The 25,976-nt window shown below is 36.7% G+C and overlaps 1 long non-coding RNA gene across 2 annotated transcripts; it reads left to right on the forward strand.

Annotated features, from left to right (window-relative positions):
• The first annotated feature begins 520 nt into the window (after positions 1-520).
• On the forward strand, positions 521-23,777 carry LOC121389628. Of its 2 annotated transcripts, none has more exons than XR_005960096.1 (4): positions 521-540; positions 8,322-8,410; positions 18,151-18,241; positions 23,648-23,777. It is a non-coding gene; the product is annotated as an uncharacterized LOC121389628 (long non-coding RNA). The 2 variants fall into 2 exon arrangements; XR_005960095.1 differs by lacking the exon at positions 521-540 and adding an exon at positions 1,154-1,493.
• The last annotated feature ends 2,199 nt before the right edge of the window (positions 23,778-25,976 follow it).

Consider the following 25,976-nt stretch of genomic DNA (forward strand, 5'->3'; position numbering starts at 1 on the left):
CAGTTCGTTGTACTTCCGCTACTTCTCAGTGACGTTTTCAGGAGACAATAACAATTTGTTGACCAACAATCCAGCCAATAAGAGAATAACAAGTGTTTTTGCAGTTAAAAACGTGTAGCTTGCAAAAGCAGCTGAGTTCACGGGAAAACTAAAGTTATAACTTTAAGGTCGACGACAGTCACTTTTCGCGTCCTTGTTTTGGCTTTGTACACAATAAATATAGCATATCTTACCGTAATTTCACTTGAAATCCATATTTCGTAAAAGGTACAATTTTTTAATCACAGAATTTTCTTCAAACACATTCAGGCGCTTCAGTAATGTTCGAAAAAAAAAATCAATAGGAATTTTGCATTGTATCATGTACCCAGTTTGTGGTTATTGTAAGGAGGTGCAAAGTGACGTCATTGGAATTCTGACGTCATTCAAATTCAAAATTAGCTATATTATTACAATGCATCGCCATATTAAAATAAAAACTGGTCTACTAACCTTGACCCCTGTTAAATTTCTACAACAAGCAAACAACACTGTTTACAGGTCGGTATATTTTACTTTTCATAATTCTACAAAAAATATTAAGTTTAAGTTTTAAAAAATAAAAAACTACCTTTTGTCAAATATATCATATGAAAAAAATTAACGTTGGATATGTTTCATTTATTGTGTACGAAGCCAAAACAAGGGTCCAAAAAGTGACTGTCGTAGACCTTAATAATGATGAATTCACAAATCACAACTGACAATAACAATTTGTAGACCAAAAATCCACATAATAAATAAAATAAATATGTTTAATTATTGTTCTGTTAATTATTTTATTTTTATTTTTTATTTAAAAATATTTCTCGCGCGGTCCAGTTTACATCAACCTTTAATGAATGACATTTGTAGTAAAAGTTGTGGATGTTACTGACCTTGACATTAATTATGAATAAAAAAAATAGTCCCGTTATGCTAATAAGCTCGCTGTCCAACCAATCGAGTTGACTCTGTTCCCTGTTGACAAATCAAAATACAGTTTGTAATACGCACCTGGTGGTGCGTACGAAATTTGTACGACACTGCTATATCTTAACCAGGAGGGTAATAAATAGAGAATAATACATGAGTTTCCGTTTGATACCATTTATCTTACAACGAGTTGTAAGATAAATGGTATCAAACGGACACGAATGTAGTATTCTATTTCTTACATACCTCGAAAAAATGAAAATGTAAACAATATAATGAACTAAATTATGTTGTTACAGAACGTAGCCTAACTGGGTCATGGCGTATGGAGTGTAAAGTGACGTCACCCCATTTCATTTCCACCGGAGTCAGAATGTAAAGTGACGTCACTCCACTTTCGATCGCTTTGGTTACTGGGTCATGACCTCTCAGAGCTGCCAGTTGTATGTCTTGAAATTGTTAACACACGTACATGTGTAAACAAATATGTGTTATCAAAAATAACGAATGATGTTCTCACCAATGGGTGTGTAAGAAAGGTAAATATCAAATGGGTTTATTGCATGGATATTATGGGTAAGTTATGGGATGAATTTATTTATTTAGTTATCATATCGTATCCCATGTAATAAAAGTATGTGATATTTTTCAGATCACATACTTTCATAATTCGATGACCTTGCAAATTAAATGTTATTGAATTCAGTGGAGCGATGATTTATGGAGGCACATTTAATATAAACTTAAACTTTTCAGCAACGAATAATTCCATGAACATCAATAAAAGAAAACACACCGATGACGACTCGGACACCGAGTGAACAATTCTTGACATTTTTCTTCGTTGATAAAACTGGCACGCTGAAGGTTTTCTGACGTATTACGATCAAATGAAATATTATACTGTTCGTGAATTTTAGCTATTACATTGTCTTTAAAAGGCATTTCAAACAATATCATTAAAATTATAGGTAACTTTTCACTCGTTCTTTCTTATTTCTGTTTATTGTTTAAATAGAACTATATTCCTATGTGTAATAATTGGTGGTTCTTCGGTCCGCGTAGTAACACAGCTGACCTAGTTGTGTAAATTTAGAACTCCCCGTCATTAGCTAACAGTGTTACAATTTCTAAATTATTATTTGGAAAAAAATTTCCAATTTAGGGTATGTAATAAATACAAAACTACATATATGTGGTTTTCTTATTTCTGTATTCCACGAGTGTATTTCCTGCCGGAAACCCCTCTGCCTGCATATATATATATGTATATACATATATGTATATATATATATGTATATGTATATGTATATGTAAATGTGTGTATATATATATATATATATATATATATATATATATATATATATATATATATATATATATATATATATATATATATATGTGTGTGTGTATATGTATATATATATATGTATGTATGTATGTATGTATGTATGTATATATATATATATATATATATATATATATATATATATATATATATATATATATATATTTAAGAATTGACCGCAATTATTTTTTGGTTTTTAAAATCAATGCGTATAGATTTACATGTCTACTCTGCTATAGCATTTTCCATAAATTTATCGTATACATTTTATTTTCATTACTGCTTTTGTAGCGTTCACGTGTATTTTCTTTATATATATATATATATATATATATATATATATATATACACACTCTTCAAAAAAGTAGGGAAACCTGAAATATTAATGTTAATATCAACTATTAGACCAAACATACGTTTTGACCACAGACATCCTAGTAGAGAACGTTCAGGTCTGTTTATCAACACACCGAAACACATTCCATAGCTTGCACATGCACCATTCAGTTGCCCCGTACACGTGCGTGGGGTGTCATTCTCGATTTTGACAATATCCAGGAAGGTCGAGTAATCACTGTGGAACATTGTTTCTGTCAATCTTTTTCATTCTGTTGATCATACAGTTGTTATTGTTTTGTTTTTAGTCATTTGTATTGTTTGAATTTGCGATTTACTGTCAACTTTCAAATTTCACTTCTGACCTCAATCGTCCTTCAAGATCTTTGGTTGTTATAAAACCTACTGTAATACTGAACTACCGGTTGTAATGTTTGCCCAATTAATTCACTAATATCGTATAACCATTCCTCACAGCTAATATACCTTACAATTTTGGCCATTGTAAATTCTTATTAGTTCCCCTACTTTTTTGAAGAGTACACACACACACACACACACACACACACATATATATATATATATATATATATATATATATATATATATATGTGTGTGTGTGTGTGTGTGTATGTATCTGTGTGTGTGTGCGTGTGTGTGTATGTGTGTCTATGTGTGTGTGTATATATATATATATATATATATATATATATATATATATATATATATATATATATATATATATATATATTACGTTGAGTTTGAGATTATATGATAAAGAATACATTACCCTCGCGTGTTTTTGTATCGTCAAAATCATACTTTTATATTACTATTTATTAGGACTAAAAATAATGTAGAATACAATTTGTGTTCCTAATATGTGATATTGACTATAGTGAAACATACCTTTCTATATATACCATTTGACTGTATAGAACTGTTATATACAGGTAAATAAAACATGACTTGTTTCAAAAATGGAAAATAAGAATAAAAAAACATAAATATTTTTATTACATAAAAATATTATTCAAAGCATAAATTGAAAACGTTTTGTTGGAAATCATTCTATTATTCACCTTTCGAAACATCCATTTATCTTTGATCGCGTTCCACTGCATTCTGTTAGCTATACAATTAGTCCACAAGACGCCAAGAGTACCGAAAAGTAAGAAATCGTTATACATTGACACAAGGACAAGTTTGCAATGTGCAATGGTTGAACAAACATCGTGGCAGATTGTTGCAAACTGATCGTGTCTTATCTTATTTACAATTGACATGTTCCTTGATTTCATTAGTTTAAAATATAAAACATAACAGTCATTAGTATTGCAACATTTTAATTATATATTTGACCTAAATATTTACTGAGGAACACCAAATTCCTACTGTATGTGGACTACGAGAAAAATTATTTGCCAATTGATTAAATTGGTGGCTATTTTAAATTGCCATATGGTTGCCTATTTAAAGTGTAATATGTTTGCCATGACTGGATGACCATAAATCTAAATAATTAGATTCACTGACTACCGAAATGTACATAAACAACAAAATTGTGCTTCTACCTTAACCGGCAGTTTAGATATAAGAAACATATATTAAAATATTGGCCATTTTGAATTTCACGATAGCTGCCATGATTAAATGACTACAAAAATAAACCAACCAATTCACGCGCAACAGAAATGTATATAGACTAAAAACAATTGCCCTTCTACATTAACCTGGTATTGAGATATATGAATTTCAAGATGGTTGCCTTGACTGAATTACTATATAAATGAATTCAACCAATACATGAAGTACAGACATGTACACGGACAAAAAACGTGCTTCCACGTTAACCGGGAGTTAAAATATTTGACAAATATATTAAAAGGTATTCATTTTTAATTTCAAGATCAGACAACAATATTCTGGGTGGGTTTTTTTTGTTTTTGTTTTTTTTTACAAAATATTCAACTCAGCGCATAGATTTAAACTGAGACCAAATTATTTTTCAGTGGAAAGTAGGAGTAAAGATGGAGAAAAAATATATTGAAATGACGTTTTAATAGACCCCAAAAATATGTTTCTATGTTAAACGGGAGTGGAAATATATAAAGAAAATATATGAAAATGACAGCCATCATGCGGTTGATCTGTTCCATGGGGATACGCTGCTAATCCTGCCGCAAAGCTTTCGAACGTTCCGCCAACGTTTCTGGTTGCTGACGTCGTCTCCTCCCTTGTCTGCCTGACTGGTTCCACAGATGCTCTATCGGGGAGAGATCCTATGAGAGAGCCGGCCACGGTAACACATACACGTTATGTTGACGGAGGAAGTCCATGTTGATGTTTGCGACGTGGGCGCGAGCGTTGTCCTGTTGGAGTGTCTCTCTGTTAGCTGTCGTAAAAGGTAACACGTGTGGAATGAGGATTTGTTCTTGATAGCGCTGAGCGTTTAGTGTTCCATTGACAAACATGAGTTCCGTGCGACCGTGTTTTATAATCCCGCCCACACCATAACGCTTCCTCCCCCATAACGTAAAGTAAACCGAGTCTCGTCTGTAAACAAGACTTCCTGCCAGTCACCAATCCTCCATCGTAGGTGACGTCGCGACCACTCCAGACGTTGAGTCAGCATAGATCCTCGGTAGAGTCTTCTTGCGCGTAGGCCTGCTTCAGCCAAACGAACGCCGTACAGTTCTAGGAGAAATCCTGCGCAGACCAGGAATTCACAGATACAGTATGTGAAGTCATTTCGAACCGATTATGCAGATGACATAACCGGATGAATCTGTCATGTCTCGGCGTGGTTAACTTATCCTAGATCTACCTGATCTTTGTCGGTCAGCAGTTGTGTTGGTCATCAAATATCGCTGCCATAGTCAGGAAATTGGTGATCTTTGCCACGTGACCGGCCTCGGTGGCGTCGTGGCAGGCCATCGGTCTACAGGCTGGTAGGTACTGGGTTCGGATCCCAGTCGAGGCATGGGATTTTTAATCCAGATACCGACTCGAAACCCTGAGTGAGTGCTCCGCAAGGCTCAATGGGTAGGTGTAAACCACTTGCACCGACCAGTGATCCATAATTGGTTCAACAAAGGCCATGGTTTGTGCTATCCTGCCTGTGGGAAGTGCAAATAAAAGATCCCTTGCTGCCTGTCGTAAAAAGAGTAGCCTATGTGGCGACAGCGGGTTTCCTATAAAAACAGTGTCAGAATGACCATATGTTTGACGTCCAATAGCCGATGATAAGATACAAAAATCAATGTGCTCTAGTGGCGTCGTTAAATAAAAAACAAACTTTTCTTTGCCACGTGATATCGTCGGGCAACGTCTACCTGTGTTGCACCAGCCTGCAACATACCAATTGCTCGTTCCCTGGTACTGTTGTCAAGACGCGGCATCGTTGTACAGTTTCTCCGAAAAGGAATTTGATGTTTTTTTGGTTTGAAGTTATCCTAGCAAACATTTCCACCAAACTGGCGATCAAAATCGGATGCACGATGAATGTCACGAAACCCACGTGCGTATCTTTCCTAGTTAGCGCTACCTCTATTGATTGTGAATCGAGGTTGCCATGTATATTTCATGCATATAAGGCATACGCATCGGATAAAATTATAAATCTCTTTTTTTATTGCAAATGATAAAAAATGTTTCACTAATTACTGGTGTAACGCTTCATTTGTCCCTCAATATATGTCCGCAACGGCCACTTTCTGTTGGTTCCATTTTCACGCACACTTGAGTTGAAAATGCGTCGTGTTTTTGCTTTGCTTTATGCACAGGAAACGGATCCAGTCATTTGAAGTCGTTGCCTCATTCACCCAATCACACTCTGACTGACATTAAAGTGCCTCGTAACTTCTCGTTGACTGTGTTCAACCTGTATCCTAATCATTTGAAGTCGTTGCCTCATTCACCCAATCACACTCTGACTGACATTAAAGTGCCTCGTAACTTCTCGTTGACTGTGTTCAACCTGTATCCCAATCATTTGAAGTCGTTGCCTCATTCACCCAATCACACTCTGACTGACATTAAAGTGCCTCGTAACTTCTCGTTGACTGTGTTCAACCTGTATCCCAATCATTTGAAGTCGTTGCCTCATCCACCCAATCACACTCTGACTGACATTAAAGTGCCTCGTAACTTCTCGTTGACTGTGTTCAACCTGTATCCTAATCATTTGAAGTCGTTGCCTCATTCACCCAATCACACTCTGACTGACATTAAAGTGCCTCGTAATTTCTCGTTGACTGTGTTCAACCTGTATCCTAATCATTTGAAGTCGTTGCCTCATTCACCCAATCACACTCTGACTGACATTAAAGTGCCTCGTAATTTCTCGTTGACTGTGTTCAACCTGTATCCTAATCATTTGAAGTCGTTGCCTCATTCACCCAATCACACTCTGACTGACATTAAAGTGCCTCGTAACTTCTCGTTGACTGTGTTCAACCTGTATCCTAACTACTCCATTGCCCTTCTCAACATTAGTCAAAACTCGACGCATTTTAAACTGAAGTGTGCGTGAATATGTGGATGGCAATCATGCACACTTTTATACCCATGGTGAGAACGAATTGCACGGGCACAACACAGAATTTCAGACATGGGTGCGTTGAGACAACACATTTGTTGGGGTGATAGTAGGTACATGAGTTTGCATAACTTTTACCATTTTGTTGTGACTCTAACCGGAAGTACCAGTACTCATATTGAAATCCCCACTCTGGCACATAATTAGTGTTTTGGGCGGGCATCGCTAAGATGTGTGGTACTAACAATATGAGTGACCCTTTATATATATAACATGTAATTTTCATAGTTCACACTCATTACTCTATATGGATATTTGCCACATTCAGTGAAACTTGTAGGCCCATAGGTCAAATATTATTAAAATAGCAACAATAGTAAGTTACAAATGCGACGCCATTGTTTACTTGAAAATGTGGTCAATATCTCCACCGTCTTGCCCACAAACTGCCCTCAAACGTTTTTATCCATGAGGAATGATTTTATGATTTCTTCCGACGTGATTTCTTCCCATTTCTCTCCTAGTTTGTGATAAGGTGTGATATGATATAATATGTTTAAATTATGTTGATAACTAGTGGTGATGTTCTTGAAGATGAAGATGAAAATGATGAAGATTATAATAATAATAATGATGATGATGATGATGATATTGGTGGTAATGATGTTGTTATTGAAGAAGAAAACGACGTATAGTGATGATGATGGTGGTGCTGCTGCTGCTGATGATGATGATAGTAGTAATAGTGGCGGTGTTACTAGTAGTGATGATGATGAAGATGATGATGACAGTAGTGGTTGTGGTTGTTAGTAGTGATGATGATGATAATGGTGGTGGTGGTGTTAAAATAATAAATACATTTTTTAAATCGTTTGGAATTTGAGAAAGCCTTGAATAGCTATACTGACTTCCAAAAGAAACTTTACAAGGTTTGAAATTGTATTATAGAAAACCAACAAACGGTACGGTGGGATCTAAAACTCACAATACTTCGAGATACATGCAACGTGTTTATAAGGTGGTTTCTAAATTTATTAAATTATTCAAATTTTATGTATGTAAAGTTTCTTTTGAACGTCAGTATATTAACTTATGTAAAACTTACATATTTAATCCCCATTCATTAAGCATGATATTTTTCAGTAAATCCACTGTAGACTGGCTGTTTACGGTTACCAGGCGACCACCAATACTGTGACACACGTGAGATGCCGTGTTCCACGACTGGGCTTGTGAGTAGTAAATGTACTCCAGAGAACTTCCTAAAATAAAATGGAGTTGTGTATTTTCACTACCAAGTGTTTTAACTCTACATAGCCAATGGTTAATTCATAAATGTGCTCTAATGGTGTCGTTAAACAAAACAAACTTTAATTTGAACCTTTCTACATACAACAAGGAAAGACGATATTTCTTTTCTAAATGTGTGACATCGGTACGAAACTATATATATATATATATATATATATAGAGAGAGAGAGAGAGAGAGAGAGAGAGAGAGAGAGAGAGAGAGAGAGAGAGAGAGAGAGAGGTAGGTTATTACCAGAGTGTTTTTCGGTATCGTCAATATCATATATTAGGAATAACAATTGTATTATGCGAGCCTCTGGCGAGCATAATATATTATTTTTATTCCTAATATATGATATTGACGATACCGAAATACACGAGGGTAATAATCTATTTATCATATCAGCTCAAGCTTAATACAACGTGTTTTTGTAAACTGTACACGCAACTTTAGTTCCAGTCCGCCATTACTAGATATTCAAATGACGTAAGAATATGTGGCGCGGTGTATTTTTGAATGGAAATGACGTCAAACTCGAATGACGTCATTTTGGATATCCTTGCATCAAACTAAAGTTATGCCTAACGTTTTTTGTTTTCTGAACGCTGGACAGCTTTCAGTGTCAAATTGCCATTGAAATGTTTTTATTTGATGACTATGAATGCATACGTCAATCATGGAGTGTCAACCAAGTACGTTTGCTTAAATGTCAATAAACCTAGTGCCGAGACCTCGACTAATTTACATCTAATTTACAAAGTTATCAAATTCTTAAAGTATGTGATATGAAAAATATCACATACTTTGATTGCACTGAAAATGTAAGATATTATATGATATATATATATATATATATATATATATATATATATATATATATATATATATATACACACACACACACACACACACACACACACACACACACACACACACACACACACACACACACACACACACACACACACACACACACACACAAAACTATAGTGTTTCCCACAGGGAACGCCTTTTTTTACATACTATGGAATTTACTACAAGCTATTTATTTCTGAGCTGACTGTTTTATAAATTGCACACAAAAATAATTAGTTTTTTCTTCCTTTTTTATCTTTTTTTTTGTTTGTTTGTTATTTCCAAACATTTTTACTTTTCTTCTTACGTCAAACCAAACTGAAATTATTGACAAAACACATTTTTGTAGCAGAATGGGACGGACTATAGATGATCTTTTTTAAAGTCTTGAGCTACTAAAATATCTCAAAATATCCCAGAGTGCCTTTAAATTGCAAAGGGATATAACACACAACACTTTAACAACATTTAATCCAAAATCGAAATTTAAATGATTTAAATTGTTATAACCAATAGTCAAATAGCCCTACAGACGCACACAAATCTGATAATTTAAAATATGTATCCACATATTTACTTGACACCCAATAGAATAGAATAGAATACAATAGAATACAATACAATACAATTCAATACAATCTTTATTGCAACTATTGTATGATTACACTGGTTAAGGGAACAGATTCCCATTAAAAAAGACAAAGCAAACATGTGAACTAGTCATAAAAACAGTATTGATTTATTTTATTTATTTATTATTATTATTATTTTATTTCAAATAAATTTAATTACAAAGTCTATAACATTTCTCTTTTACAAACCTGATTCAACGAGACACATAAAAACGTAGAGACACAAAGAAAAAGTCCGTGTTTTGAAACAAGACATAACGCTGGACTTTGCAAGACGCGTCCGTTATTTAAGAAAACTACTTGAAATGGCTAACGATCGAAACCGCCCGTGGTGATGCTGTGTCGGTTTTAACAGTCAATAACACGTGCATTGGATGTATATTGCTTCACTAGAACCAAGTATATTGTGTTGTATGTGTAAGTGATCGATTGCATTAATAATTAACTACTTGAATGATGTACTTGTACGAATGCGGTTCTGTTCTATCTGTCGTTATATAAGAATTGTTTGCCTTTTTCTGAATTTATCGATGTTTAACAGTCATAAATTGAATAAAATTACATAGCGTAGCAAAACGATTTTATGCTAAATTTGTGACTGTTATCGGGTAATTTAGGAGATAACCATGTGACGTTTTTCTCATATTCTGTCGTTTGACGGTCTGAATTATGCATAAATCAGCCTATTGGACTATTTCTCGTTGCAGCCAGTGCACCACGACTGGTATATCAAAAACCGTGGTATGTGATATCCTGTCTGTGGGATGGTGCATATAAAAGATCCCTTCCTAATAATGGAAACATGAAAGGGTTTTCTCCATAAGACTACACGTCAAATTACCAAACGTTATACATTCAATAGCCGACGATTAATACATCAATGTGTTCTAGTGATGTCGTTAAACAAAACAAACTTTTCATCCATAGATAAATTCACAAACAAAAAAGGTCAAATAATTGTTACAATTACAAACAACACAACTAATTTAGTTAAAATTAATCTAAATAATTTTCTAACGTCCTTTCTATGACCAGGTTTATGTAATGACATCCCATTTGACGTCATTTTGGAGGATAACACTTTTTTTCGGAGTAAGCGGTATAACAGCGGAGCGTGTGTCCTTATAAATGGACAGACAGAATAACTGGGTAATTAAAAATGGATAGACAGAATAACTACTGTGGGGAGAGTGGGTCCTTATAGATGGATAGACAAAATAACTATTGTGGGAAGAGTTTTTATAAATGGACAGACAGATTAACTACTGTGGGGAAAGTGTCCTCTTATAGATGGACAGACATAATAACTACTGTGGGGAGAGTGTGTCCTTATAAATGGACAGACAGAATAACTACTGTGGGAAGAGTGTATCCTTATAGATGGACAGACAGAATAACTACTGTGGGGAAAGTGTCTTCTTATAGATGGACAGACATAATAACTACTGTGGGGAGAGTGTGTCCTTATAAATGGACATACAGAATAACTACTGTGGGGAGAGTGTGTCCTTATAGATGGACAGACAGAATAACTACTGTGGGGAGAGTGTGTCCTTATAAATGGACATGCAGAATAACTACTGTGGGGAGAGTGTGTCCTTATAGATGGACAGACAGAATAACCACTGTGGGGAGAGTGTGTCCTTATAAATGGACAGACAGAATAACCACTGTGGGGAGAGTGTCCTCTTATAGATGGACAGACATAATAACTACTGTGGGGAGAGTGTGTCCTTATAAATGGACAGACAGAATAACTACTGTGGGAAGAGTGTATCCTTATAGATGGACAGACAGAATAACTACTGTGGGGAAAGTGTCTTCTTATAGATGGACAGACATAATAACTACTGTGGAGAGAGTGTGTCCTTATAAATGGACATACAGAATAACTACTGTGGAGAGAGTGTGTCCTTATAAATGGACATGCAGAATAACTACTGTGGGGAGAGTGTGTCCTTATAAATGGACATGCAGAATAACTACTGTGGGGAGAGCGTGTCCTTATAGATGGACAGACAGAATAACCACTGTGGGGAGAGTGTGTCCTTATAAATGGACAGACAGAATAACCACTGTGGGGAGAGTGTGTCCTTATAGATGGACAGACAGAATAACTACTGTGGAAAGAGTGTGTCCGTATAGATGGACAGACAGAATAACTACTGTGGGGAGAGTGTGTCCTTATAAATGGACAGACAGAATAACTACTGTGGGGAGAGTGTGTCCTTATAGATGGACAGACAGAATAACTACTGTGGGGAGAGTGTGTCCTTATACATGGACAGACAGAATAACTACTGTGGGAAGAGTGTGTCCTTATAGATGGACAGACAGAATAACCACTGTGGGGAGAGTGTGTCCTTATAAATGGACAGACAGAATAACCACTGTGGGGAGAGTGTGTCCTTATAAATGGACAGACATAATAACTACTGTGGGAAGAGTGTGTCCTTATAGATGGACAGACAGAATAACCACTGTGGGGAGAGTGTGTCCTTATAAATGGACAGACAGAATAACCACTGTGGGGAGAGTGTGTCCTTATAGATGGACAGACAGAATAACCACTGTGGGGAGAGTGTGTCTTATAAATGGACAGACAGAATAACCACTGTGGGGAGAGTGTGTCCTTATAAATGGACAGACAGATTAACTACTGTGGGGAGAGTGTCTTCTTATAGATGGACAGACATAATAACTACTGTGGGGAGAGTGTGTCCTTATAAATGGACAGACAGAATAACTACTGTGGGAAGAGTGTGTCCTTATAGATGGACAGACATAATAACTACTGTGGGGAGAGTGGGTCCTTATACATGGACAGACATAATAACTACTGTGGGGAGAGTGGGTCCTTATACATGGACAGACATAATAACTACTGTGGGGAGAGTGGGTCCTTATACATGGACAGACAGAATAACTACTGTGGGGAGAATGGGTCCTGATAAATGGACAGACAGAATAACTACTGTGGGAAATGCCACGTGGAGACCAAGTATATGATAAACATACACAAAGACAATAAATAAAATTCTATAGGAACAAGCTGTATGAAAACAAACACTTTGAATACATGTACATATATATGAACATCGCTATACACATACCACAAGCAGGTGTTCATAAATATAGATATAATCTTGATATACATCGTATGTCACCAAGTATATAATCAAATATGTCATTGTAAAAATTATAAATATATATTTGTGTTTAGTTTGGTACGGGACGTTTAAAAGTTACTAATAATTTCATTTATAAAATATGCTAATTTCTTTAATATTCCGATCTCGGTATTGTTCATTAATTCTTTAAATTTATAATACTTGGTGGTTTATAGTAATACGAATGTATATACTGGACCCTTGAATTATGAAAGAATTACAAATAAAATGCCAGTGAAACATATATTGTTTATGTAGTATAGTGTACAAAGTCTCTCATTTATAGGTATATTATACATACGATCAGTTTCAAAGAGTAAGTAATGGTTAGATGTTCTAAATTTTATGATCACTTACCACAGCTTTTCAGGAAGTATACTAAAATAAGTTTCAAAAGTAATTTTTCTTTATATAGCTCGTAACTTTTCCCTCTCGATGATTGTAATAAGTTATTTCTCCATGTTTGTAAATATTGATCGTATTGCCTTTGTTTGGTTTCTTGCGAGAGACAGTTTATTGATGTGAAAGACTGATGTATTCATTCATTGCTCATTCCTAAGTTATCGAAAATGTTTTTGATAGCGATGCTCCAATTATAGTTAGTTCCGTTAGTAAGATGATCATTTAACATACTTTTGTTAATAAGAAAGACAGTTTTGATTCTTTTCCTGATATAAGCGGTGCCCAATAGCATATCATTCTTCTACGAAATGTATAAGTAATTCAACTGGCATTCTTCCTAGCTCTCCGTATAACATGAACAATGGTGCTGCTTTCTTCACAGGCAAAATATGTCGAAAGAAGTTGATTTGTACAGAGTTAAATATATCTCATTTTTCTCGTGCGCCCAAATTTTGCACCCATATAATAAGATTGGAAGGACCATCGAGTAGAACAATTTAAGTTTGCAATCATTTGATAGATATATATAGTATTCCTTTGATTTTGCTAGTACAAAGTACATAGCCTTGGTAGCCTGTTGACTTAACCTGCTCTTGGTGGTTCGGAAGTTATTTAATTTACCAAAAGTAATTCCTAAATAAATGTATTCGTTCACTTTTTCGAAACGTCGTAGTCTGATATTTTGTTAACATGCAACCCCTTTCAAGTTATTTTTTTAAATACGTTTCAGTCAAAAGCCGTTTAGAAGCTATTAGTATTATCGTGTAGAAACTACTACCGGAAGTCGGATAATAGTAGGTACTTCTTGAGAATGGCATAGGCCTTCGGGCAGGTTAGAAGCTGTGTATTCCCATTGCACATGTCCAGTGTTTAAGTATGGACGAGAAATCGAAGCTTAGTAAGGCAGCACTTAAATTCATATTCTATTCCATTCATATTCTATGACGTCTATGAGTGAATTCCAGGTGGAATCGCTGTTTACGGTTACCAAGCGACCACCAATACCCCGACACACGTAAGATTCCGTGTTCCACGACTGTTTGTCAGAATAATAGATGTACTCCAGAGAATTTCCTTTAAAAAGCAGAACATTGTTGACAATTAAAGTGACAGGAAAGAATGAAGAAAATGTTTTATTTAACGACACGCTCGACACATTTTATTTATAGTTAAATGGTGTCGGACATATGTTTAAGGACCACACATATACTGAGAGAGGATACCCGCTGTCGCCACTTCATGGGCTACTCATTTTCGATTAGCAGCAAGGGATATTTTATATGCACCATCCCATAAACAGAATAACACATACCACGGCCTTTGATATACCAGTCGTGGTACACTGGCTGGAGCGATAAATAGCCCAAATGAGCCCACCGACGGTGTGTTGTCCACTGTTACATGTAGAGTTGTTTTCGATCACAGAAACCCAGACATTATTGAGATGTTATTGTTTAGATTATCGATTTCTGTATATCCGAAATGTTTCTGATCATCCGGGAGTTTCTAATACCACTAAATGTATGTTTCATATTTTGAAAACGCACGTACTTACTGAGAAGTAACGATCATGGGTACGATCTCGGTCTGTTTCGGAAGGGGACTCTTATTTCACTCCATTGTAACTTTATCCAAAGATGCTACACATTCGAAGATTAACCGAACTTAGTGTTCATTTTCACGTGTTGATCCTAGGCCTGCGACCTCTGTTATTTTATTATTTTTAGGTTTAACGAAGAAAGAAACAAATAAACAAACAAACTATTGTCAAATGCTTTATTTTCGCGTGTAATTTATTTTCGCGTTTGAATAAAATTCCTGAAAATAAATTCCACGCGAAATTAAAGACAAACTGTATGAATCGGCGAAACCATTTGCGCACGTTTGCCATCTTTTGTTATATGTTTGTGCATATCCAGATAGACCTGAAACAAATATATATTTATTTCCGAATCAAAATAGCATAACAAACATAGCGCCCCCCCCCCCCCCCATTTTTTAATATTATGAAAATTAATGGGCCAAAGATGAAAGTGATTCTCATTATTAATGAAATATTCCCGTCTCGAACAACATTAAGAAGAAAACATATTTTATTGAAACATATTTGTTGAAACGTGTGTTGTTAAAACACGTTTAGTTGAAACATATTTAGTTGAAACATATTTTATTGATGTATATTTTATTGAAACATATTTAGTTGAAACATATTTTATTGAAACATATTTAGTTGAAACATATTTTATTGAAACATATTTAGTTGAAACATATTTAATTGAAACATATCTAAACAAAAGATCACAGTAGAGCATTTATAGTCAACGTGACAAATCAAGAAACATAGGCAGAATGCTAGAATCCATGTTTTGAAAAAATACATATCGCTCAACATGCAGATGCGTCCGTTATTTAAGAAAACATCTTGAAATGGCTGATGATCGAAATCTCCCCTGGTGATGCTGTGTCGTATTTAACAGTCAATAACACGTGCATTGGGTGTATATTGCTTTACTAGAACCAAGCATATTTTGTTGTATGTGTAAGTGATTGATTGCATTAATTAATTATTTAGTGTACTCTGTAAGTGTACTCATTGTTCGAATGCGGTTCTGTACTATCTATGATGTTATATGAGATTTATTTTGTAATTTTTTTCTGAATTTATCGATGTTAAACAGTTACAAATTGAATAAAATCGAATAGCCTTAGCTGTAATCTCACACGAAAAATAAAGTGAAACATTTTTTATGATTACAAACAAGACAACTTATTGAGTTAAAACTCATCTAAATCAACTTTTATCCTCCTTTCCATGACTTGTGTTACGTAATAACATCCCAATTGACATAATGACGTCATTTTGGAGGATAACATTTAGTTTGTTTGGAGTAACTCGTATAACAGCGGAGAGTGTGTTCTTATAAATGGACAGACAGAATAACTACTGTGGGAAATGCCACGTGAACCCAAAGTATAATATTTAAAAATCTACATAGTTTAACGCCATTGTTCGATACCCGTTGTCATTTACATGTTACCTCATAAAGGCATTATTATGCAGCCCAAGAAAACATTCAACTGTCTTAGGCCCAAAATGGAGGTCTGTGTTGAACAACTAATATCAGGTTTTCGTCATACATCTTCTTAAAGGTCCACAATCATGGCACATTATTAATACACAGTACACGTATATAAAAAAAATACATAAACATTACAGTATTAAAAATAAAAAACAAAAATACCATCCCAGCTATTAATAAAGTGACTTTTTTAAAACGCTTGGGGAAAACCCCCACTGCTCAGTCGATTTGACTCGCATCAGACCTGTGACGTAGCATCAGGTGTTCTGTTAGTAGGTCAACATGCCGAGAATGATTGTTCGAAAAAACAGCTGATTCCTAAAATCCCAGTCTCACATACACGAATTATATCCCGAATGGGCCCGATTTAAGAATTCTTGGTGATTCTTGGATACACGTACTGAGACCGTAGAGTGTTCTTGGCCTTTCGTCAGTATTCTTGAATGTTCTGGATCGACTCCCGACTGTTTTGAACATGTTCAAAACTGTCGGGATTAATCGTGAATAAAGTTGAAGTCGTAACTCAATCTTACGAGTTCTTGAGGGCATCGTGCGTAACCGTAGTATATTCGTAGTCGCATTCGGGATATTCGTGGTTAAACGTGGAGTATTCGTACGTCTATTGAAGGGTCTTTCTCTGCCTCTGGTTCTCCACGGGTACGCTGGCTCGTCCCTCGTCTCTTGCGGCCAGTTGCTGACTTCTTGAAGAGCGGCATGGTGATGTTCCCTGCATGCAGGCAGAACGTCGAATAAAATTTAGCCTTTTCGGCAGCCTTGATATAAGCGTCTTGCTGTAGTCGTACTGGTTCTTGAGGCAATCGTACTGATTCGTGTAGCAGTCGTGCGGATTCGTTGGCGTATCGTAGTAATTCTTGACGCGTTCCGTATTAATCGTTATGATTCGTAGCGTATTCGGGAAGGCATCCTAGGTAATACGTAGTAGTTCGTCCCGATTCGTAATAAATCGGGTTCAAGATTGTAATGGTATTGTATTAGTTCCTGCAGCAGTCGTGAGCATTCGTACGCAGTTCGGGAAAGAAGCCGAATCCTGCAAATTTTGCCGCAAAAAATCGGGAGCAATCGGGGCTGCATAGGATCGTGTATATTCCTGGACATTCGGGGTATAAGTCGTGTATGTGAGACTGGGGCTTAACAGACGCTACTTTGGACAATTTGGTCTTAACACATTTGTACATCTACTCTAATGGTACCTCGATTGGTGATAAAATGGTATATAGGCACGTTAACCTAGTTACCTACCTACCTGTGAAAAACAGGCCACAAATTCAGTCCTGACTTTTTAAAGTGAGATATTAACATTTGACTGTAATAAAAATATGTGTTCAGATTAGAACGCATTTAAAACAACAAGCAGAATAAATAACATTATTTTACTGATTAATATCACATAAAATAGGGATCTGAATTTATTGTCTTAGACAGATCAGTATGATGCAATGCAGGTATGAACACATACAAATAATAATACGATTTATCTTGCTACCTACACCCGTTACTACAGGTGTTGTTCCTTGTTTTCAGAGGCGCGATTATTTCATAACACTTGCTGTGGTGTCCTAATTACCGGGAACCTGCCGTCAATTGTTAAAAGGTGACCACTGGCAGACAGTAGGTATGATCGCATGCCGGTGTACACAGAATGGCGGTTTAGATAGATGCCGGTTTGGACAGAGTCCACTCTGTGTATGTGTGCGTGCGTGCGTGCGTGCGTGCGTGCGTGTATATATATATATATATATATATATATATATATATATACACACACACACGCACACGCACACGCACGCACAAAATGTTCGTATTTATATATGAAATACAAGCCCCATATTTTTTATCATTCTAGGCTTGGTACCCTCCACTGGCGTAGGCAGGATTTTATATTGGGATTGCGGGGGGGGGGGGGGGGGGGAGGGGGAGGAACCCACACTATGTATATACATGTGTATATATGATTTTATAAAATTTAATAGTTTTTTTAAAAGTTTGATGGGGGTGGGGGGGTGTTCCCGTAGGCCCCCTCCCTACGCCACTGCAGGGACGGCGCATGGCCTAACACTTTTAAAAGAGCCACTTTTGTGGGTTATATTTGTTGTGTCTGTGAAAATGTCCTCAATTGAATTTGAAAGAAGAGTCGTACCACTATATTTTACACTGCCGCCCTGCTCTGGTACCCTCCCCGCTTCCTCCCCCCTCACCCTTTTGAGCTCTAGTTTAGCTCGTGCTTGTCGTGGTTTCTTGTTTGTTGTATCATACGTAATCGTAGAACATGTGCCGGTGGGGATACAGGCTTTGTACAGATATGTTTTAAAAAATATAATAATAAAAAAAAAAAAATTAATAATAATACAAAAATAGGTGTCAAATTTATCGACCACCTTAAATAATTGTCGTAATCCCCAGGGATGAAGTGGTCACTGCAGATCCTATCCCATCGTGAAAAACTGCTGCTTTAATACATCCAAACACTAAACAATGGTTCACCATATTTTACATTTGAAAATTATCTCCAAAAAATATTCCATCCATACAATTCAATTCAACATAATAAAATGTTCGCGTTTTAAAAATACACGTGTTCCACCTTCCCAGTAAAATGTTTGAAAGGCTACGAATCACCTTTCATGTTATGCCGGTTAGTGCGTCACGGGGTCACGTGACTCGGCTCTTCGAGTCAACAGGCGTTTTGGCAAGCGATGGGAACAACGCGACTTTGTATTGCGAATATATTAAAAACGGGTAAATTTTTAAAAATTTATTTCATTGATACTTTATATATATTGTAAAAGGTATACGTAGATACCAAAGAACAGTGAATTACGTTTTTGATAAATGTTGACCTTTAAAATATCTGAAGAAATTGACGGGAAAAATCGTGCATGTTCTATTCTGTGCGCGTCTGGTCGAGTCCGTATGAGTGTGTGGGAGTATGTTCAAACAGAATGAATGAATGAATGAATGTTTAACGACACCCCAGCACGAAAAAATACATCGGCTATTGGGTGTCAAACTATGGTAAATGCAAATAAATAAAGTGATGATCAACATCAATATAAAATTTGAAGGTTTAAACAAAAACAGTGTAAAGAACAGTGTAAAGAACAGTGTAAAGAACTGTGCAAAAACACAAATATCACAGAATTTTACGGATACTGAATTTTACTGAAAACTTAAATTTTGTGCTGTATTGGCCATTCTCAAAGAAAATGTTATACCCCTGCACCACGGTGAGGTTACAGCACGCGCAGGGGATGTTCAAACAGCGTATCCGCAATGTAGTTCCTTTGCACCACAGGCGTACGGACTCCAATTGTGCCTGAAGTTAACGAAAATGCCCGAATCTGGATAACATTTATTCATATTGGCATTACTGCCAAACAGCTATAAAGCGTTGAAAACGAATCACTACGTATGTTTATCTCGATTACAATTAATTTTGAGGGTAGAATGATGGGAAAATATGTTTAAAAGGCCTCAGGTTGGCACATTTTGCACGAATATAGTTTTCAATTTAAGGGTTTACTCCAGGACTAAAGGAGGGGGTTCAGTTGCCCCTTGCCCTTGTGTCTACTCCCCCACCAAAACCCCCCCCCCCCCCCCCCCCCCCCCCGTCTCGTACGTTTATACCTTGCACGAGTTTTCACATGCACTCAATGTTCTGTCACAATCCGACAATATGCGTCTGTGCGGGTTTAGTTGAAACCCAGCGTTAAAGTCACTAGCGCTTGACTCTGGGAAGTGGTATATAGAAAATACTAAACGAGTTCCCGTTAAAAACCATCCACGTATATTTATTTATACGACGAATGCATATTCTGTTGTGCATCACGAATGCACTCAATAACACACGGGTTGTAATGGAAAAAAAAATGGCATTTTACCGGAACGAGAGCACGCTTCTGTTTATTGCAATACACTGGATGATCACGGAACAAGAAGTTGAACTCTACTTCTAATATTTATAAGCGAAACATTTGAATGTTCAAACGCAAGACCAAGAAAGATAAAGTGCAATCAATCAACCAATCAATGAATCGAGCGTCTGGCTTAATAATAGTTGGTCGCTTGGTTGTATTATTCCTGTTTTAAAGAAAGGAAATATTAACTCTGGTCATCTTCCTGGGGAGGGGCGGGACGTAGCCCAATGCTAAAGCGTTCGCTTAATGCGCGGTCGGTCTAGGATCGATCCCCGTCGGTGGTACCATTGAGCTATTTCTCGTTCCAGCCAGTGCTCCACAACTGGTGTAACAAAGGCCGTGGTATGTGCTATCCTGTCTGTGGGATGGTGCATATAAAAGATCCCTTGCTGCTAATCGGAAAGAGTAGCCCATGAAGAGACGACAGCGGGTTTCCTTTCTCAATATATGTGTGGTCCTTAACCATATGTCTGATGCCATATAACAGTAAATAAAATGTGTTGAGTGCGTCGTTAAATAAAACATTTCCTTCATCTTCCTGGGAAAACTTTTACCTCGGCTTTAAATGAACGATTTTTTAAATTCGATCTGGAAAATGGCATCATCACTGACGCACGGTTTGGTTGCAGGAAACAATATGTCTACTATTGATGCTGCTTTCATTCTGCAATCTTTTATAAATAGGATATTGAATAATAGAAAGCGCTTATATTGTTGTTTTATAGATTACAAAAAAGCTTTGGATTTTATTAATAGACAGAACTTATGGTATAAAATGATCCAACAGGGCTTTGAGGGTAACATGCTGAACATTGCACAGTCCTTAGATGAAAGTGTTAAATGGTGTATACAATATAACAAAGAAATGTCACATTTGTTTGCTTGTAATAACGGATTAGGTATGTTAACGATTGTGAAATGTACTTTTCATCAGACAATTGTCCTTGTGTTGAGATACAGACTTTAAATCTATTTTTAATAATGTACACTGATAATATGGTATGTTAGCTTAAAGCGCAGACGGATTACACAATTTTTTTTATTAATGCTCTCTCAAAGTATACTAACAAATGGGATTTAACTGCAAATATCAATAAGACTAAAATTGTTGGGTTTTTTTAGAAAAGGAGGTAGAATTCGAAATAATGAAAAGTGGGTTTACAATGATTATGAATTAGAGGTAGCAAATGAATTTGTTTATTTAGGATTAATATTTTTCTACTCTGGTAAATTTAGTCGTACACAGAAACGAGATGCTGAACAAGGACGCAAAGCCCTGTTTCCAATGTTAAATGTGTGTAATAAGAATTTTTGTATATAATAATAATAATAAGCTTAAAACCAAACACAAAACATAATTTGTTGCGTATATATTATCCATATATGGTAAATATCGCATTTCTCCACTCTTTATGGCATGGGCTATAATAATACATTGAAAACTGTTATAGCACAGTTCTGACGTCACTATAGTTGATATAGAAGCTGCAAGCTTGTAACGGACGCGGCTATGATATTGTCATCATTCCCGTCACGTTAACTAGTGATACTAGATGAAATTAAAAAAAAGAAAGAGTAAAGTTTGTTTTATTTAACGACGCCACTAGGGCACATTGATTTTTTATCTTATCGGCTATTGGACGTCAAATATATCGTCATTCTGACACCTTTTTTTTTAGAGGGAACCCGCTGTCGCCACATAGGCTACTGTTTTATGACAGGCAGCAAGGGATCTTTTATTTGCGCTTCCCACAGGCAGGATAGCACAAACCATGGCCTTTGTTGAACCAGTTATAGATCACTGGTCGGTGCAAGTGGCTTACACCTACCCGTTGAGCCTTGCGGAGCACTCACTCAGGGTTTGGAGTCTGTATCAGGATTAAAAATCCCATGCCTCGACTGGGATCCGAACCCAGTACCTACCAGCCTGTAGACCGATGGCCTAACCACGACGCCACCGAGGCCGGTCAAGATGAAACTAATTTGTTTTACGCTCACATTTATCACCAATGACAGGACTTGTGGTATTAACTGCTCTATCAAATGTGGGGTGAACTTTGACCCAGTCGGAAGTTATTTGGTTTAGTACTACCTTTTATTAGTATTGTCAAAGCCAGTCCGTTGTGTAGTGTATTGTGTATATCTTAAACACAGACCCATCTTATCTCCCTGCTACGCATTGCAGAATTTTTCAATAGTTTTGGCAAACCACCCGAGTATTATGATTTATCATTTGTATCATTTCTTAAAAAGCATTCTACATCTATGTTTGCAATAGCAAATAAGTTCAAACTCCAGAGCCTGTGGATTTTATTATGTACATTATTTACTACAATTATTAGTCCCCAATGTGGATTGTAAGATAGAGAGTGGGCGAGAGAGACAGTAATAAAAACAGATCGACAGAGACAGAGACAGACCGAGACATATAGACACACATAGAGAGTGAGAGAGAGAAAAACAGAACAAGACAGAGAGGGGGGGGGGGGGGCAGGAAGGAGGGGGGGGGCAGGAAGGAGGGGGGGTTCGGGATGTGTGTGTCTTAGAACATGTCCAAAGCACGTTAAAGTTTCATCACTAATATAAAACAACAGCATCAAACCCCCAACAAAACAAAACAAAAGCAAAAAGACAAATTCAGTGTATTGGTTCGTAATAGTCACTCAACAGATTAACAAGAACACTTTCACAAGTGATCAAAACATCATAAAAAATGTTTTACGTAAATTAACAATAATAAATTACAGTTTATTATTATTTATTAACAAACGTTATTTGCACGAATGTAAACTACCATATATTGTGTATTGGCTTCTAATAGTCATTCAGTGTGTATTTATTTGTAATAGTCATATATTGTGTATTTGTTTGTAATGTGTACTGGCTTGTGATAGTCACTCAGTGTGTATTGGCTTGTAATAGCCACTCAGTGTGTATTGGCTTGCAATAGCGACTTAATGTGTATTTGCTTCTAATAGTCATTTATTGTGTATTAGTTTGTAATAGTCATTCGATTGTGTATTTGCTTGTAATAGACATTCAGTGTGTATTACATGTAATATTCACTCAGTAGCACCATTTTAATATCCAGTTCTTTTTCTTAGAATTCTTTCTCCTGCTGCAGACAGAATCTGATGTCCTCGCCCTCTGTCTGTCTGGTCTCTCGTGTGTACAGCGGGCGCTGGTTTGGAATTGCACAACATTTACCCCTGTTCCAAATAAACAAAACAAAAATATATTCAGTTTCTTGTAATTTAATTATACTACTACTACTACTACTACTACTACTGCTGCTGCTGCTGCTACTACTACTACTACTACTCTGCTGCTGCTGCTGCTGCTGCTACTACTACTACTACTACTACTACTACTGCTACTGCTACTGCTACTGCTACTACTACTACTAACTACTACTAACTACTGCTACTGCTGATACTGCTGATAATAATATTATTACTACGATTATTACTACATGTACTATTGCTATTGCTACTAATACTAATACCACTAGATACTAGTACTACTACTAGATACTGCTGCTACTATTACTTCTGCTACTACTACTACTACTACTACTACTACTACTACTAATAATAATAATAATTACAATAATAATAATAATAATAAACATTTAAATATACCTATTTTTAATAAACTATAAGCTATATTAAGTAAAATTTACTTTGTGCCTGTATAATTCACGGAAATCTCATTGGCTGTATTATCTCGACGAACCAAATAAGGATTAAGACACGCCCCTTCACACCATTTCACTCGCGTTACTTTCCTGCAACTAACAGCATTATTCTAGCACCAATGTTTAGACCAAAGTCAACGACAATATTTAACAATGAGTTTGTCTTCGTTCATAGTAATTTCACTTCAGATCAACATTTTGTTTTTAAATTACAATATTTGCCAAGATTATTGTCAGTTCCATATTAACCAGACAATGATGTTTACACGCTGGTCACAAACAAATTTACGTTTTAAAAGAGATTGAAAAACAAATAGTCCAACTGTCATTGATAAGATGTTTATTGGGCGGGACGTAGCCAAGTGGTAAAGTGCTCGCTTGATGCGTGGTTTGCCTTGGATCGAAGTAGAATAATTGGTACGTAGCGGGGATAACAATGGGAATACAGTGGATACGCCTCCAGTACAATGGATATGCACCTCCAGTACAATGGATGCAGCCTCCAGTACAATGGATATACACCTCCGGTACAATGGATGCAGCCTCCGGTAAAATGGATGCAGCCTCCAGTACAATGGATATGCCTCCAGTACAATGGATATGCACGTCCGGTAGAACGGATGCAGTCTCCAGTGCAATGGATATGCACCTCCGGTAAAATGAATGCAGCCTCCAGTACAATGGATATGCACCTCCAGTACAATGGATGCAGCCTCCAGTACAATGGATATACCTTCAGTACAATGGATATGCACCTCCGGTAGAACGGATGCAGCCTCCAGTACAATGGATATGCACCTCCGGTACAATGGATGCAGCCTCCAGTACAATGGATACGCCTCCAGTACAATGGATATGCACTTCCGGTACAACGGATGAAGCCCCCAGTACATTATAGATGTTCTGTATTGTTCTGACTTAGTACAATGGAGACATCCCCTATTGTTTGCCTCGAGTACAATGGAAACATCCCCTATTGTTTGCCTCGAGTACAATGGAGACATCCCCTATTGTTTGCCTCGAGTACAATGGAGACATCCCCCATTGTTTGCCTCGAGTACAATGGAGACATCCCCTATTGTTTGCCTCGAGTACAATGGATATGCCTCCAGTACAATGGATATGCACCTCCAGTACAATGGATGCAGCCTCCAGTACAATGGATATGCACCTCCGGTACAATGGATGCAGCCTCCAGTACAATGGATACGCCTCCAGTACAATGGATATGCACCTCCGGTACAACGGATGCAGCCCCCAGTACATTATAAATGTTCTGTATTGTTCTGCCTTAGTACAATGAAGACATCCCCTATTGTTCGATTCTAGTACAATGGAGACATACCCTATTGTTTGCCTCGAGTACAATGGAGACATCCCCTATTGTTTGCCTCGAGTACAATGGATATGCCTCCAGTACAATGGATATGCACCTCCGGTACAATGGATGCAGCCATGGATGCAGCCTCCAGTACAATGGATATACACCTCTGGTACAATGGATGCAGCCTCAAGTACAATGGATACGCCTCCAGTACAATGGATATGCACTTCCGGTAAAACGGATGCAGCCCCCAGTACATTATAAATGTTCTGTATTGTTCTGCCTTAGTACAATGGAGACATCCCCTATTGTTTGCCTCGAGTACAATGAAGACATCCCCTATTGTTTGCCTCGAGTACAATGAAGACATCCCCTATTGTTTGCCTCTGGTACAATGGAGACATCCCCTATT

The sequence above is a fragment of the Gigantopelta aegis genome, chromosome 15 (assembly GCF_016097555.1).
Source record: "Gigantopelta aegis isolate Gae_Host chromosome 15, Gae_host_genome, whole genome shotgun sequence".
Taxonomy (NCBI): Eukaryota; Metazoa; Mollusca; class Gastropoda; order Neomphalida; family Peltospiridae; genus Gigantopelta; species Gigantopelta aegis.